The sequence below is a fragment of the Hippoglossus hippoglossus genome, chromosome 5 (genome assembly GCF_009819705.1).
Source record: "Hippoglossus hippoglossus isolate fHipHip1 chromosome 5, fHipHip1.pri, whole genome shotgun sequence".
NCBI classification, from domain to species: domain Eukaryota; kingdom Metazoa; phylum Chordata; class Actinopteri; order Pleuronectiformes; family Pleuronectidae; genus Hippoglossus; species Hippoglossus hippoglossus.
In genome coordinates this window covers 28,027,716-28,040,626 of record NC_047155.1, presented here as the reverse complement: position 1 = coordinate 28,040,626, position 12,911 = coordinate 28,027,716, and positions in this window count along the sequence as shown.

Genomic DNA, 12,911 nt, shown 5'->3' with positions numbered 1-12,911 from the left:
TGCGAACCTTTGCCTCCCTTTCAGCTCCGGTCCATAAGGGGTGAATACAAAAAGTGTGTCTCTTGTGGCACAGCAAATCCGCAGTGTGGCTTCACTTTGGTGAACTTTGACCCACAATATTCACTTTTACATTTGAATATGTGTGACCATTTCAAGCCGAAGATCTGGTGTGAACGCAATATGATATTTATATTGTAGGTCCAAGACACAGGTCATCCTCAAGATTCAAGAGTGGTTCAGACCTAAAGGATTAAAGCTGTTGTCAACAGATCCTGTAATACAAAAAACTACCAGTGAAGACAAAATTCTTTAAATATATCAATTTTATAGTTTAATTTTCAAAAAACATTCAGTTTAGGCCGGCTGGACACTGTAGATGTAATTAAATGATTGTGAATACTGCAATTGTTAGGGACTGTTTTCAGTGCAATACACATTTGATGCTCTGACATGTGCGTATTATATTAATGGTCATATTAGTCATGCGGCTGTGGCTCAGAAGGTAAAGTAGGTCGTCCACTAACCAGAGGTTTGACGGTTTGATCTCAGTCTACCCCAGTGTGCCAAAGTGTCCTTGGGCAAGATATTGAACCCCAAACTGCCCTTAACAGCTGTGCCAGCAGTGTGTGAGTCAGGTATGATAGTAAGTGCTGCACATAGATGCACTGAATGAATGTGTGTGTGTGAATGGGTGATACAAACTGTACTGTTCAGAGCTTTGAGTGGTCATCAAGACTAGAAAAGTGATATATAAATACAGAACAGTTACCATAGAAATGAATGGCTGATTCCAAATCCAGTTCAGGTGCTTTTTCACCAGTCAGCACAGCTGCTGGTAAAGGAGGCGGGGTCTGATGTTACCCGCCAGCTGGATCAATTACTGCCGTCCCCACTGTAAACCTGCCTGTTTGGAATGGGCTGCTGGCGTGGCCTGTGGTACTGGTGGCTGCAGCTTTCTTTCTAAAACTATATAATTGGCCGGCAGTAATTGAGCCTCAGCAAGTCTGGACAGAACCCTGAAGCACAAAGAGCGGTTCACCTGTTTATTCAAAGTTTTGTGAAACTCGACTCACTGGTTCGAGATATGCTTTCCACATAGACAGATTTCTGGAATGAGTAGATAAACTGACCATTATCCCTCTTGTTATTGATGACAACGTGAACATGAAACGCAATTCATTATAAAAATGTACTGCTGATATATGTACAGGAGTCAAACTAAAAAGTACCTGATAATAAATCTACTTAAAGGGGACATAGCATGCCCATTTTACCACAAGTTGATATGGTTCCTTGGGGTCTTAATGAAATGTCTGTAACATACTTTGGTCAAAATACCACAAGGATCATTTAAAACAGCACCCTTTTTACCCTGTATAAAACAGCCCTCCACAGAGTGACCTGTTTTGAGTGCCTGTTCCTTTAAATGCTAATGAGCCAGCTCCCCCCTCCCTCCTCTCCCCCCATGATTTTAAACGATATAAATTACATATTTTATATGATATAAATTATCAAATATGCATCCCATACTTTGTATTCCCCTTCTGTTGTCCTGGAGTTTTAATTTTCCCAATCACATAATTAAATGTCCCCCTCTGCCCATCCACTACAAGCACACAAGCAGACAGACAGAGAGAGAAAGAGAGGTGGGGGGTGGGCCAAGACCATGTAGGGAGACTTCCAGTTCCTTGTTACAACACAATACACAGGAAGCGCAATCGAGTCGCTCAAGCATGACGTTTCTGACTTAGAGGAACTATAACAAAACGCGCGAGTGTTTTTTCCCCAGAGTTTTTGGGTTGGTAGACATGCCAGATACCCACATTAACCTGTAGAAGCACTAACAAAGTGGAATTTGCATGCTATGTCCCCTTTAAGTAAAATACAGACACATCAAAAATGTACTTAAGTCGAGTAACAACGTAAATGTACTGTCCTGCCACTGCAATTCCTCAATTTAACTCAAAGCCCCCGAAACTAAAGATAATTAGTGAAATCCCACAGGAAGGACACAGCCCACTGAGGGAGCTGATTCAGTGACACACACCCGCTGCTGCAGGAACGTGTTGCCTGGGCTAAAATCAAGAGAGCTGCTGCAGAGATGTTCACAAAGTCAATAGAGACAAGTTGAAAGTCAAATCTGTGTATGCTTTATCTGCAAGCTGAATTTGTACACTGTGTCTACACAGGTGCTCTTCTGAGGAGAACCCGAAAGTGTTGTTTGCTCATACAGGACCAGTTCAATTCATCATGCTCTATGGCTGTCTCTCACCGACACAGGCCACAGACACCTATTTAAACTGCATTAATAATCCAGACACCTCATTTACCATCACTGCATTCCATTAGTGCCATGCACAGGAAGCTGTATATTTTATGTACACATTCAGTATCTTATCAGTGTTCCTGCTGGTTTGATGGTGTTCAGACAGGCTCAAGGTTACATGCTGATGGCCTGACAGGAGGTGCTTAATGTCTGCATTGAGTTTCAGTTAGCAACGATTGAGCAGATTGTCTGGGCTGATGAATTGGCTTTGGGGAGCACAGCAAGCTGCAGTTTTCAGGAGAATTACTGTGATCTATCATGAATGTTGTGTACATGATGGTGGATACAGCATTGGGTGATGCCTGTGTGTTCATCAATATGTATGTCCAAGGGAAGACTGTTTATCTTAGACGTGTTGGTGCGACTGCATATGTGTGAGTGTCCACGGGTTCTGCACGTGTGTCAATACGCTCTCCGAGCACAGACACAGTCCTCCACAGGGAACCCTTGAAATATTTACACTACCTAATCAGTATTACTTACATTCTCATTCATTCATTCTACTCATTTATATTTTAGGTGTATATATTATTTTATTACTTTAGTTTTATTTTATTTTACAAATTTCATTTTATTTTGTATATTCGATTTTTTTAGATTTTTTTGCTTGTGTGGTTTTCAAATATTTTTGAGCATGGCTAGAAGGGAGCCTGTGAGAATGTCATTGCCAGCGACTGCTGTATGTAATTGTTGTGCAGATGACAAAGTCTCGAAGTCTTGAAGTCTTTCCTGTTAGAAGGGAAACAGTGGAACATTAGGCTGATACAACACACCTCCTCCTGCACATCTGCATAATGCACTCTGTTTTTCTTTTTTGAGAAACTGTAACTCAATTACTGATAAAAGACACAACAATAAACACCACACACTGAAAAAATACTGTTACTGATTTAAGCTAGTATCCAGAACTGGGGGGTGAATACAAAAGATGAGCTTTAGGAGGATCATTTATCCAAATTACAGTGTAAATCCTATTAATTCTGATTACACAATTGAATCTTTAGGCATTTTAGCTTTACTAAATTAAGAAGTTAATGAGTAATATTATATATTTCTGTGGATGAAGTTTGTAGGGCATTAATGGTTTATAGTATTTTTAGTGTAGCGTTGCATTTCGATTGGAAGCAGGGCTAAACAGCTGCCTATTTTCAAACAATATGGCATATGATAGTTTACCTAATAATCTAGTTTTTTTGCAATATGTATCTGGCTTTTTGAATCTGTGCAAACACAGAAATGTAAAAAGGATCCATACTGTACTTGGCTGTTATTAGCTGAGAAAGAGTTCCTGCACAAAAATACAAAAAACATTTTTTTTTAAATACCTCTTTATTCCAAAACGGTGCATACAAATTAGCATTTGAAAAAAAAAAATTGTACATATTTAATAAATAATATCCAATGTGTTGGTGGTCTTTCCCTTCCTACTCCATATGTATAGTGTATATATATATATATACACTACCGTTCAAAAGTTTGGGGTCACTTAGAAATTTCCTTATTTTTCAAAGAAAAGCACAGTTTTTTTCAATGAAGATAACATTAAATTAATCAGAAATACACTCTATACATTGCTAATGTGGTAAATGACTATTCTAAGTGGAAACGTCTGGTTTTTAATGAAATATCTACATAGGTATATAGAGGCCCATTTCCAGCAACTATCACTCCAGTGTTCTAATGGTACATTGTGTTTGCTAATCGCCTCAGAAGACTAATGGATGATTAGAAAACCCTTGAAAACCCTTGTGCAATTATGTTAGCACAGCTGAAAACTGTTTTGCTGGTGAGAGAAGCTATAAAACTTCCTTCCTTTGAGCTAGTTGAGTATCTGGAGCATCACATTTGTGGGTTCGATTATACTCTCAAAATGGCCAGAAAAAGAGAACTTTCATGTGAAACTCGCCAGTCTATTCTTGTTCTTAGAAATGAAGGCTATTCCATGCGAGAAATTGCGAAGAAACTGAAAATTTCCTACAACGGTGTGTACTACTCCCTTCAGAGAACAGCACAAACGGGCTCTAACCAGAGTAGAAAGAGAAGTGGGAGGCCCCGGTGCACAACTCAGCAAGAAGACAAGTATATTAGAGTCTCTAGTTTGAGAAATAGATGCCTCACAGGTCCTCAACTGGCAGCTTCTTTAAATGGTACCCTGCAAAACAGCCAGTGTCAACGTCTACAGTGAAGAGGCGACTCCGGGATGCTGGCCTTCCTAGGCAGAGTGGCAAAGAAAAAGCCATATCTGAGACTGGCCAATAAAAAGAAAGATTGATATGGGCAAAAGAACACAGACATTGGACAGAGGAAGATTGGAAAAAAGTGTTATGGACAGACGAATCAAAGTTTGAGGTGTTTGGATCACACAGAAGAACATTTGTGAGACGCAGAACAGGTGAAAAGATGCTGGAAGAGTGCCTGACGCCATCTGTCAAGCATGGTGGAGGTAATGTGATGGTCTGGGGCTGCTTTGGTGCTGGTAAAGTGGGAGATTTGTACAAGGTAAAAGGGATTTTAAATAAGGAAGGCTATCACTCCATTTTGCAACGCCATGCCATACCCTGTGGACAGCGCTTGATTGGAGCCAATTTCCTCCTACAACAGGACAATGACCCAAAGCACACCTCCAAATTATGCAAGAACTATTTAGGGAAGAAGCAGGCAGCTGGTATGCTGTCTGTAATGGAGTGGCCAGCGCAGTCACCAGATCTCAACCCCATTGAGCTGTTGTGGGAGCAGCTTGACCGTATGGTACGCAAGAAGTGCCCATCAAGCCAATCCAACTTGTGGGAGGTGCTTCAGGAAGCGTGGGGTGACATTTCTACAGATTACCTCAACAAATTAACAGCTAGAATGCCAAAGGTCTGCAATGCTGTAATTGCTGCAAATGGAGCATTCTTTGACGAAAGCAAAGTTTGAAGAACAAAATTAATATTTCAAATAAAAATCATTATTTCTAACCTTGTCAATGTCTTGACTATATTTTCTATTCATTTTGCAACTCATTTGATAAATAAAAGTGTGAGTTTTCATGGAAAACACGAAATTGTCTGGGTGACCCCAAACTTTTGAACGGTAGTGTATATATATATATATATATATGTATTGGCCAATATGTTGAACTATTTTTTCATGCCATGACTGTAAACTTCCTGCACCCTGCTTCTTTTATGAAATATCAATATATATATATATATCACTATCCTTAATGTGGTTGAGTAAAGTGAAAATTCCACTTTTCAAACATCAACAGCTGCTCTTCATTATGTTTTGCCAACAGACTAAATATTGTTCCACCTGCTCTTCACGGGGACACTTTTAACCATGGCTTGTAAAATGTTTTGTAGAGACTTCATAGAGATAAGTCGGGTAATGAAACCCTGCTGCCTGTTCTTCTGTTTGTGTGAGGGCCATCATGTCCTTCTGCTGAGGGAAGAGAGAGTCTGCTCCATCTCAACACGGTGACTGTATGTACAGAGCATTGGCTCCACCAGAAACCAGGCATCTAAGTTCAGTCTGAAAAAATGTTATGCTCTCTTTCATGATATACATCATATCTTTTATAATAATAATAATCCATTATAATCATTTTAAACATTACTAATGTTCTCATCATGTGTGTCTGCATTATGTCTTTTGTTGTGTTTCTGTGAAGACCTGGCAGCTCCAAAGAGCAGTCATCACGACACACTCTTCAGAGAGCCAAGGGCCGAGAACGCATCTGTGGTCCATTACACAAATGACCACGTGGTTGTGTGTGTCGATTGCCAGACTTTTGCCACTAAGTCTGTACCAGTTTGAAACAAACAGTATCAGCTGTGTTCTCCATTTCCCCGCTTACTCATTGTCAATTAGTCAAACAACCCATCTCAACAAACCTTTTGAATCAAACAAATCCATTATAATGAAAGTAGAGCATTGAAACATCGGCAAATTATTGCTGATAGTCAGAAGAGAAAAAAAACTAAGATTCAATGAACTTCCTGAAGCAAGAGGAGTTATTAACTAGTTGGATAAGACATGTGGATCAGAGGCTGTAGCCTTCACAGCAAATCCTTTAAAAAGCTAACTTTCATCTATGAATGAAGACAGTAATTGTGTGAACTCTTTGGACTTTTTGGACTCTTGTTATTTTAAGTTGGTATCACTTTCATTTTATTTCCCAGTTGTTTTACTTCCTGTCATTGTCTAGTTTTCCCACTCTTGTGATTGTCTTCCCAGTCCTGGTGTGTTTCACCTCTGTCCCACTATCCCAGCCTCTCTTGTGAATTCAGTCTCAGTCCTCTTTGTATGTTCGGCTCCACAATGTTAATGGTTATTTGTAATAGATTTTGACGATTGTGAATGTCCAAGAGAAATCCTGCTAATTGGGACGACAGCTCAGAAAACAGCTTTGTTGGTATAATATTCTTGAACATTTCATCTGGATTAGTCATTTACCTGTAAGGGCCACTCTTCATATGTTCTGAGTGCAGCAGCAGTTACAAAATAACAAGAGTAAACTAATCTTGACTAACTGTGCCACACAGTGTGCTACTGTCATTTTACTGTATTACAAAGCATCATTTGTGCTAAAGCTTCATGTGCTTCTTCAGTGTGGTTCAACAACAAAGATTGTGTTCAGTCCTAAAAGTTTGTATGTTAAGTTTGTGCCTGACAAACCACTTTGTCAGTTCTTATTTTTACCATCCTTCTCTTGTCCTTAACTTTCTCCTCCTTTGTCTGTCTCTACCCAGACTACTCCCACACAGAAATGCACCCTCTACTCTTAAGCAATTGTCTGTCCACTGGGACGTCTGCAACGTCTATTTCCACTCTTGTTCTCTGCTTTGTTATGCACACTGGCTGCGAGTGGAGGCCATAATCTGTCCTCCTGAAACCACACAGGAAGAGAAGATTTCAACAGTGAGCTGCTGTAAATGGGGCCATGCTCAGACTGGCTGGGACCAGAAGGCAGTTAATGCACTGATGGTGGGAGGTTATTTTATGGATGCTACACATACCTGGTGAGCTAAATGCATATAACTTGCTGAGTTGTGGAATTCTTCAGCCACTTAACATTAATGAGTATATAGGAGAAATTGAGTTAATACAAGAGAGGACGAACAAATATACCTCATGCTATAAAAAAATCGACAACTTATTATTTTCTTTATGTGCCCATTTTACGTGATTAAACCAGTTGTGAGTTTTATTGTATGCTTATATAGCAATCAGAACAAACCAGGAAAATACAAATCCATAACATTTGTGTGACTGATTGGTGCAATTAAAGTGATATGTTTCCTCTTATTTATTGTATAATGAGTCTTGGAGCTATTTTGGGGTGTTTTTCCTTGGACCACCATCACATCCACATAATAGTAAATGCATAAAGATGACAGCTAGTTCTAGCAATGTGCAGAAACAGTAAATACACTTGATTCTTGTTACTTTCTACCAAACACTGAAACCTGTGGAATGACACTTCTCTTTTACACACTTGAGTGATGAAACTGTGTAAAAGGAAGCTGAAGAGGCAGAACTAACTCCCCAGGGGCCTCATTTATAACCGTTGCATACACACAAAACAGGGCCTGAAAGATGCGTACGCCACTTCTCACGCAAACGTTGGGATTTATGAAAAATAAATCTTAATATCTTCTAACACTGTGCGTGAATCATCAAGTACGAGTGTGTGTAAAATCACAATTTCCAAATAATGTCCCAGAGTGGAGGTTAGGATCCACTGATGTGCGAAGTAATCGGTCCGATTGGTCTGCATATATAACTACTGCTGTGACACATGTGCATAATGCTGTTTGATGGACGCACGTAAATGTTTTTTTTTATTTATATAGCGCTTTTCTAGTCTTGATGACCACTCAAAGCTCTTTACAGTACAGTTTTTTACATTCACCCATTCACACAGTGCATCTATTAGCAGCACTTTTTTGTTCTATGAGGGGCAATTCAGGGTTCAGCATCTTGCCCAAGGACACTTCGGCATGCAGATGGGGAAGACTGGGGATTGAACTGCCGACCTTCAGGTTGGAGGAGGACCGCTCTACCCCTCAGCCACAGCCGCAAACAGACGTAAATGGAAGGATGAGGAGGAAACGAGGGTTCAGCGATCACAAAGAGTTTTTGTCCCATGACGATGACTGATCAGCTGATTCTATAGATCTGTAATCAGTGATCTTTGTGCTGAACTGAGTCCAGTATCACACAACCGAACCATCCCAGGACAAACACAAGCTTATAAAAATAATTCTGTTAAATTTTATAGATTGGGGACATCACAGCTGTCTCTGAATTTGATAATCCTGCAGTTCTGGATGATTTAAATACGAACAGTCGATACAACAAGTTCCCTCACAGTCTGACGGTGTGAAGTCATTATTTGCCTCTTTTTGCCAGACACTGTTCTTTCTATCACACTCACTCTCACTGTGTTATCAGCAGCAGCAGCAGCAGCAGCAGCAGCAGCAGTGTATCAGTGTATTTTATTTATTAATGACATCACTGCTGTCCCATATAATCGCTCTTCACCTCCACCTCACTAACAAACACCTCAATGTCAGTGTCAGAAAGTTTCACTTCCTCTTCTCATCGCCTGATGCCATGACTCACCGTGGAAACCCATTGGTCAGCAGGATAATGTAATATTCATGAGGTGCTTTGCATTGACCATATATGGTTGAATGTGGGCGTGTAGAGGGCGGGATATGAGGCAGATCCACGTGCAAACGTTTCTAGGTGAACTGTGATTTGTAAATTGAACATTGCGTTCAGATGTGTTTGCGCACGGTTTTATAAATCTGATTTTTTTTGCTTACGCCATTTTCCGCTTTGGTGCGCACTTTTTGAATGAATCCTACGAACTGTTTTATAAATGAGGCCCCTGGTCTTTTACAGCAAATGCATAGGTCACAGTTTGCCTGCCCCCCCTAACAGCCTGTAGTTTAGGTAGCATAGCTACGAGGTGGCTAACCACAGCACATAGCCCAGTGCAGGTTGAAAGGGAAAACTAATTGTTAACAACTGTCTGTTTAACACTGCTTGTTATTATCTGCTGTGGAATATGTGATCTGTGCCACTGGTATACAGCTCTGGGTCCTCCATAGATAAGCTGATGTTTGTCATGTTGGAAGATATCACCACTATGGTTTTGAACTGATTTGGTACCAGTTTTGGTACCTGATATTCAGTACTGGTATCAACAGTCCTTTTTTGCTCTCTCTGTAATATCAAAAAAAGAAATTTCGCCTCCCAGAGTAACACATTAAAAAAACAGGCTCAGTATTTTGCGGTATGCACCTTAATGTTGTTTGTTATCCACATTCTCCCCAGTCATAACTTATCCAACTGGCAAATTAATGACCCGAAGTCGATGTCTGTGAAGCTGTCGATGATTCATGTAACCTAAGGTTTCATTGTCCATGGACATTTTCAAAAGTGTAACCAGATATGAGGCTGCTTTCGGCTCGCCATTGCTTTAATGTGAATTGGTGCTCAGTTGTACTGTAACAAATTTGGTTAGTACCCTTAAAAGTACAAAGTTATGCCAGACCCTAATCACTACAGCATTATGCTGGCCGGGATTGCTGTAATTATTATTATTTGGGCAGTACATCACAAATGTGTGCAAACTCCAAGGCAGTCCAAGCTATTAGCAGCCGCAGCCAAACAGCTGAGTCTGCTGTGTTGTCCTAGCTTTTGAGGACTGCGTGGAAGGGAAGGACATCCCATGCATTACCTCGTTTCCTCTCTCCTCGTATCTCAGGAGGCAAGAATGATGATTAGGTGCAAGTGAGGGAAATAATGGAACCATCTAAGACAAACGATTTCCATTACACCTGAATCCCTCACTGAAAATCAGACTGAAGGAAAGAGCAGAGTTTTCTGTTCAGGCCTGGCAGAGCATCATGGGAGTTGTATTTTATCTTTTTTTTTATCTTTCTTTGTCTCTTATCTTCTGATGTCTATGGATAAAAGTTCAAACAGTCAATGAAATAGAGGATTCTACGTCAAATATTAGACTATGTGACTAAAGTTTGCTTCTTAACTGATTAAGATCTTTTGTCCAATTAAACTGGAAAACTGAAATACTGTCTTTGTTAAACCTTGTCTTTCCAATATACACAGGCCCCATACACCTTATCTGCCCAAGGTTGGAAAGATGTGGCTGCACTCAGGCCTTACAGGTGTGTGTGCAACAGGTTTAGTGAAATGAATCCACTAAAGTTATTCTTTTAAACCTTGCACACATTTTGTTTCACTGTAAAAGAGGCAGATCTGAGAGCTGAAGAGGCACCACAGGTGACTACTGTGCTACACTGTATGGAGGGTTGCTCCCCTCGGACATGTGTTGGAGTTTGAACACATGGCTGCGACAGTATCTGAGTCCATGACTGTCCCTATATGATGAGACAGCTGGTCCCTGAATCTGGTTTTCACACAGAGACACATTATTTCCTCATGCAGTGCAGAGGAAAATCTATTTTGTAACATTAAAAAAAAGTATGAATCCCTGAATACAGTTAAAATCATTAAAAACGAATTTGGTTTTTGTTTAAATACATTTGTATGTAAATATTTAAATAATAGTAAGAAAACATAAAAGGGATAGTTCACTGAAAAATGAAAAATCAATCATTATCTACTCACCACGATGCCGATGGAGGGGTGGGTGAAGTGTTTGAGTACACAAGACACATTGGGAGTTACAGGGGTAAACTTTGTTGCAGCAGAATCCAATTCAATGGTGAGTCCTTCTTAAGACGTAATAAAACAACAGAAAAAACACAACATTCCTCCATACTGCTCGCCTGGTGTCATCCAAGTGTCTGGAAGTCCCAACATTTATATTCCTGTTTTTAGCCTAGTCACTCTCCCCATTAGAAACAATGATTTGTGCCATGTCATCCTCAGCCAGCTCTCTAATATTCAGCATAGTGCTGAGGATGTGAATGTCCCTCAAACCAGTCTGTCCTTCAGCATTATTCACACCTTTTATCTCAAAGGATTTTGCTTCAGCAGTCAATGATTTTCTTATACGTGATGATATTTGTATGATACGTCTGGATAAAAGCTAAAAGGCTTAGGCACATGTAAAGGCACCTTACATTCTTCACCCAAGCCTTACATACACTCACACAGGCGTAAATATGAGAGCTGTGTACGAGAAGCAGTTGATAGCTCATGTTCACATAATAAACCCTATCCAAGTGTTCCCATAGTTTCTTATAGCTTATAGCTAGCTGAAGAGCTAGGTGTGAAGTATTACACACTTCTCATGGGAGATTTTATATCACTCAACCAAAAGTTGTATTGTGCAAGAAGAAATATTTGGACCATTTGCACCATTATCCGTACTGCACGTCAGTGTATCATTAAAATGATAGAGAAGGTATTGAAGGTAAGAAATGTAAGGTAAAATTGTTGCATTATGTTGCTGTATTGTAGACATGGGTAACCGTGTGAAAGTTGCATTACAGTACTGTCACGTAGTCAGACAGTGTTTGAAATATGATCATTTGCCAGTGGGGGCAGGTCAGGTTAACCAGACTCACACTGACTCTTATGTAATGAAGCAACACATGGAGGCGCTCAGAGGGACAATTGCACAATATGAAATTCAGCATGCTGGGAGATTTTGACATGCAGCGTCAGCTGAGCAGGGATCTCTCAAGGGTAAAAGTGTGTATGTGTGTGTGTCTGGCTGGATTGCATTGACCTCAAGTCCATTATATATTTAATATAAAAACTTAAAACCAGGTGACTGATATATATACATGATGTGAACTCACAAGTGGGTCATTTTGTTTATAAAATCATTTTATATCATTATATCATTTTCATAACTTCAACTTCAACAACAACTACTTTGTCATGAATTTGTTTTCTAAATCACGTGAAGTTTTCTGTTAAGTTGCAGAGTGGCAAAATCTAATTTAAATAATAACATTTAATGTAGTCTTGAAAAGTCATCTGCTGAATCTGTGCACTTCCACTTCCACTGACTCATGAGGCACAGCGATTATATGCTAAGTAGCAGGCCCACATGTGTTACAGTTTAAACTATACAGGGTGTTTACCACGTGTTTGTTGATGCACACAGCATGTATTGTTATATTGCCTATATTGCAATGAGTCACTTGTAGAGCAGACGTAGCATACAGCTTATAGATGTCGTCTGGAGTTTCCTTGTGAACAAGCAAATGTTATGTTGACTTTCAGAGCTACTCACTCAAAAGTACTGTGTGAGGATTGAGGTTTAACTAATGTATTAAAACATTTCCTTTGAGAAAATCTGTAATCTAAAAGTATTTTAAATTTCACATTCATTTTTACCAGCTAGGAGTCTCCCTTTACTGCGTTTGTCGCTAACACCAGCTGGAGAGTGCAATGATTAAAAACCATTGGACAGAATTTAAGTCACGTCACCCTCATGCGTGTGCATTATACAAACAAAATGGGGACCAACTCAGAAAAAAATGGCTCCATACGTTCAGGTCAGAAACCCCATAGCACCTAGAGTACAGTTTCTACATGACTTCACCAACACTGGCCCCTGCTTGAAAAGAGTATGTTGTGTTTCCTTGTT